The sequence below is a fragment of the Watersipora subatra genome, chromosome 7, assembly GCF_963576615.1.
Source record: "Watersipora subatra chromosome 7, tzWatSuba1.1, whole genome shotgun sequence".
In the NCBI taxonomy this organism is placed as follows: Eukaryota; Metazoa; Bryozoa; class Gymnolaemata; order Cheilostomatida; family Watersiporidae; genus Watersipora; species Watersipora subatra.
In genome coordinates this window covers 53,756,743-53,763,032 of record NC_088714.1, presented here as the reverse complement: position 1 = coordinate 53,763,032, position 6,290 = coordinate 53,756,743, and positions in this window count along the sequence as shown.

Genomic DNA, 6,290 nt, shown 5'->3' with positions numbered 1-6,290 from the left:
TTAATAGTGTTATAAATCTCTCCGGCTCACTACGTACTTTCAACACCTTTTTATTGATGTAGGGAAATATGAGTGCTGTAACCATTTGACACGACAGAAAAAGTGTGAGAGAAATGGCTATACACAGAATTATTAGCTGGTGCTCCTGTTGGCCATTTTAAATAATTAATCACCAACCAAGGTTGTCGTGGTATTGACACTGATAGATAAGTTGTCAATTGTTAAATTTTATTGTAGGATATTAAGGTAATAGAGATATGAAAGAGTTAACAATTCTAGCTTGTTAGTTCGACATGCATTTGAACCAACCTAATAGACATTGAATTATATTTCTCTTGGATGTTGAAACAAAACTCAATAGCTAGATCTGTTTAACTTAGATCCATAATAGTTTTGTGCAACAGAAAAGAGCTAGGGTCTGGCTAAGAAACTAAACTTATGCTTGCAAATGCTTTCGCAAACCACAGAGCTATAGTTACTTTTAAATGGGAATAATTTAAAACGATTATTGGAAAACTTTGTAGTTAGTTCTCATGTAGCTAAAACCATTATTTTATTGTAAACCGATATAATTTTACTAATTAGCAGCAACTTTTAGCTGCTACTGTTTATCACTGAACTTTTTTTTAATTATTTTTTTATATTAAATCTGAATGCAGAATAAGAATCATTACATGTTAGCTGATAGTCTTATGCGCATGAAAGCCGATTATTAATATCTCTGTTTAATCTGAGCTGCAGATTTATAGAAACATGTCATCAGTCATCAGAACTTAAACACATCCGTGTTACACCTGTTAACTTGTTTCAGTAGCAGATCTTGTCAACAAACAAGCAAAAAGTCTATTAATCAAGCTGTGGAGCTTTGGTGTGTTTAGATATTTAGAGATTGGCACTTCTCTATAGAAATAAATCATCAATTAAATTGTAAATCAAGACATTAATTGCTAAATTTCAGTGCTTTCTTTGTGCAAATTTTATAATTTAAGCAAGCAATTTACGATTAACCCAAAATCGTATTTCAGCCTGAATATAGTTCATAAAACTGCAACCTTCCTATTGTAGCTCAGAACTCAAAAATAAGCTCACTTATTTTATGCTTCCAAACAGAACTTAATTGCTCAAACTTGGACAACATTTTTAAAATTTTGAATTTATTTATAATTGTAGGACTTACTGGACCCAACCATCAATTGAGGTTTGTGTATAATTTCAAGGACATGCAAGCTATGTAATCATCTGATGATCCTGTATGATTCAATTGATCATCTCAGCACCCTGTAAGGTCTGAGTTGTGGGTTTCATAGAGACATGCTCTTAGGTTACTTAAATACATCAGGGTTACTTTTATTAATTTGCTCTAGTGAGAGATCTTGTCAATGAGAAGCAAATGAGTCTATATATTATGTTTAGAGAATATGCGTAAAAAGTGAAGGTGGTTATTTCAACATGGTTTAGAAATGTTAGAATACAATAATAAAAGGATCTTGTGTGAAAAATTGACAAAGTAACAGCTGGACTAACTTCATCTTGACTTTAAATTTTTCTTGAGAGCATTGGGTTTAGCTGTAGCAAAACAACTACAAACACTCGTGCAAATAAAAAATACTTGCAATTACAATTATCTTATTAAATTTGTAATCATTGATTTAACTTTAATGCATAAATATGCTTTTATTAATGGGACAATTTAGTAATTTAGTTGAAAAATTAGTATTTATTGCTTTGTTAGAAAATTTTCTTAAATTTCCAACTGTGTCTGTGTAGTTCTGGAACAAAAAAGTGCAGTTCTCCAGAAAGGAAGAGAAACAAAACAGAAAAGTGCAATAACGCTATGGAAATATTCTAATTTAACTCTCTGAGGCCCCATGTTGAACTGGCGCAGCATGAATTTCAAAACTGGATAGAGCAACTGCAAATGCTTTATAACCAAATATTATTCTCAAGTGGGTTCTTACATATCTTTATGCAACCCAAACTCAAAATTGATTGGATTTCGTGCTTGCGATGTCATCACATAACTCTAGATAATTCCATGGAATTGAGAGTTGACCGCATGTGAAGAAAGTAACTTTTTAAGCAAGGATTTTTAGCTCTTTGAGGTAAGTTGGAATAGTACATTTTCTGTTTCTGGTATTTTTTGACCATACTTTTACACAAATGAATGTTTTAGAAAATAATTTTTTTACTGTTACTAATTTGAGCTCAAAATCTAATGCGCGGGAGTGCAACATTGGGCTCTGCAAAGCTAAGCTGCAAGCCAATTGAGTAGTATAGGCCGTTCTACTTGTCCATTGTTAGAGCTAATGCTTTTCATTCTTGTTGATGTGCATAATACTTAGTGTTGTAAATATGGTAGTAGAGGCTCACTGACTACTATTGAAGTAACATTGTCAGGTTACCTTCACTGCTATTACCAGTACTGCTGCTATGACTAGTCATTTACTACCAAAGCAAATTGGTATTTCAGAATGATACCAAATTATGCAATTATTACACTTGATAGAGCATGATAGTTAGGTGTGTAAGCTTCCTGTTGGGCTATTTTAGGTGTTCGATGAATGATACTGCAAAATAGACTGTCTTAGTTTGTAGATACAAAATGCATTCAAAGCCATCCATTTCCTACGACAATAGCAATCGCCTTCAAATGAGAAGCAGAGTTGATGGAATGAATTTGCTAGACGAGCTCTGAAAATTGTGACCTTGCTTCGTAAATATATAAGACGTGGTCTATTTTCTTATTATTAAATACTAAACTTATTTGCGTGAGAGTGTCATGTCCTTTATGAGATTACACAAGCGAAGTAAATTTTGTAATTGTTTTAAGTAGCTTTATTTTTATTAGAAGACTGTATGGATTAAAATGACATTTTGCTTTATTACATTATATTTGAAATAGCTCTCTTTATTCTATTTAGAATTGAACTTTGAGTTCATGCAAAGTTATAAGGCGGCTCCCTATTTTTGCACATGACTGTATACTAGACCAGAGATTTTTTTGTGGTAATCAACAACATGCAAACGCCATTTTTCTAGGAAATATACCCAAAGTACTTCAGTTGAACCACAGGCCTTTTCACAGATACACAAAATAAATGTATGTTAATATAACAATTGTTCAGTTGTACAGATTACATCAAAGCAAAATCGTACAGCAAAGACGTAAAAGAGATTACAAAGATCAGAAAACCAGAGAAATTAAGCAGCAACAGTGTGATAGACTAGAACAACATTTAAGTGTTGAAATAATTTAGACTGAATCACTTGTGTCAGCAGCTAATGACTTAAACAGTTTCTTGACTTAATGAATTAAACAGTATAAATGGATCTACTGCATAGAAAGCATAAATGCTGCCAATTGATTAGGAGGGTAGAAGTGTAGCAATAGAGAAAGTTGTGCACTGATAGGCAGGGTTCAGCTATAAGATTTATTTAGGGAGTAACATTTTTAAACATATTTCCTGTCTAGAAGATTTTCTAATAAAAATATGAAAATTTAGACGAGTAAAAGTTGAAATGAAGATAAAATTTTTATGAAAAATCCAGCAAGTGTAAAACACACAACAATAAGTGACATTAATTCCACGATATGCTGCTTACTAGGCAACCAGATATTCTTTTAGAAGTGTTCGTTTAGTGCAAACAGTGAGAGAGAAGGAAAGGGCGCAAAGGCAATACAGGCTGTAGTCAAAAATTTGATTGAAACAGCCATTTGAACAGTATAGTTTTTTAATAAAGAACACAACATATACAAGTATAGGATTGACAAACTAGAATATTTATGAAAACACGATGAGCTGATATGGCAATGAAAGAAACAATCAAGAGCTGAGTGAGTTCTAAGTGTAAAATAAATGCAGGACTTATAGTAACTCTTACACCGGCCATGTAAAGACATCATTTTATTATGTTCTATGGCCTTCTACTAGTATATAATTATGCTTGTCACAACAGGTGCGGACAACTCTGAATGATGTAGCTACATGTAAAAGGGTAGCTTGGATTCAAGGATAAGAAGCAGCGAAATAACTGTGTAATATAGCAAAGGGTGTGAAAACGAATGGTTGACTAAACAACACAATGAAAAGTCTAAATACTGGAATAGAAAGAAGATCAACTATTGTAATAAAACAAAAACAAAAAAATTATGATGGCGACAAAATTTCTAAAACCAGAAGTTCATAAATGCTAACGTATTTTTTTGATAAATCAAGAAATCAAACTCTTGTGAGTTGACAATTGAACGCAAGAAAATTGCCAAGTTTCAATATCCAGAAAAGTTTTAAAGTGTTCATGTGATCAAAAAAATAAGGCAGTAAAAGCTGCAGAAGTTCCTGAAATAAGAAAATGTGGCAGAGAACTATACTAAAAACTGCTTGAGACAAAAATAACAACAAACATGTGATCAAAGCTGACAGCTGTACCAGAAAGAGGTCATGGACTATCAAACTTTAATTCCAACCATAAAATTCTGCTTGCAGCCATACACTAAAAAGAACATAATGACCTGTACAAAAAGTTCTGAATTCACAAAACATCACTCAATGGCGTTAAAACATTTTATTCTGTTATATTTCTGACATATACAGGCACCAATTTAGAGCATATTAATTTCTCAATTCAAATAAATGGGAACAAGATTCCTCAGTGTACTATTGAGTTCACGTTAAAATATTAACCTGAACTTTTACAAACCTTCCAGTTAGTTTTATACTCTTGTACATGCATATCAATCCTTGTCAATTTTTGTCTCCATAAATGTTTAGTTTTAGTTTTTGCAAATGAAAGATTGTCAGAGAATTTGTCAGCTTAGTTTTTTTTTGGTTCGCTAATTTCATATTTGGTAATAAAGTCTAATTTAAACGATATGCACATGGACACTACATACATAAAAAACTGGTGACAAAAACTAACCAACATGCAAAAACAGACGGTTTATTGAAGCTGCCTAAGGATGCTGATCACAAGCTTAATGAGTTAAAATTCAAAAAAAGCATGGAGGTTTCTGATGGAAGAGAATTCAGCTATTTTTGATGATAAGAAATTAAAAAGGAATATGCTTGTTATTTTGTAATAAATTAGATACAAATATTACCTGCAGACTTTTACTTCAATATTTAACAGAGTAACTTTTATTTTGATGAACTGATCAAGGCACATAACTCATTGAAGCACTACAAATCAGAACTAAAAGACCACATCAAACAGCACTAAAATGATTGAACACGCTAAAACAACTCCAAAGAATCAATTGGCCCAATTCACACAGCCCTATACATTGTCATATTTTTCAAATACTGCTAAAAGACAAAGGTCAGTGTGAGTACTGTGTAAATTTGATGTGAGTTTCACAAGTTCCAAACCAGCAAATATTATGTTGAATATTTAACTTTGGTGTAATGAATTGTATTTAGGGAAGGTCTTGATTATTACTGGAAAGTTTTGATACATCTCAAACATTGTATATGTATGTAGATTTGGAACAACAGCGAAGTCTCCAAGGAAAGAAAAGCACAAGAAGAGTGATTACAATGATGCTGTAGAACTGTTTGCTGAGGAAATGTAAGTACATTGATTTATCTAAATAAGAACTGTTTGCTGAGGAGATGTAAGTACATTGATTTATCTAAATAAGAACTGTTTGCTGAGGAGATGTAAGTACATTGATTTATCTAAATAACAAACATTTTAGAGCATTGCAATGGTGGTCAAAAAATTGTAACAGATGTTCAAAGTGATTATGAATATTAAATTTAGTTTGGCAGACAATGTTGTTCAAATTTCTACCACAACCATTAAAATGGCACCGGCTCTCACTAAATAAGTTTTTAAAATTTCATATTTTATTAAAATCTTCTCATGTAATGAGACAAGCTAAAAAGAGGCTACAGTAAAACAAAATTGTCTGCTTGGATGCTGGTTTCATTTTAGAATTCATTTTTTCTTGGAATTCAAGTCCTCAAGCTTTAAAAAAAAGTATTAGAAAAAGACCATTTGTTATTTAATTTATCTAATTTAATTATTATATCACACCAGGGATAGTATATTGCATACTAAAATATAATAAATGCCTTGCTACAAACATAATATTCAATCAAGTATTGCCTAGTGTCATTGAGGTCAGCTAAGGTTGAGAAAAGTTAGCCTACTATGAACTACATTCAACGAGGGTTGACGATACAAAAAGGTGCCCAGTACGATTCAAATAACTAATATGTTATAATTATCTTGTTAATATTTTATTAGTTATATACTACAATTAGTTATATTTAACCATAACTCAGCTA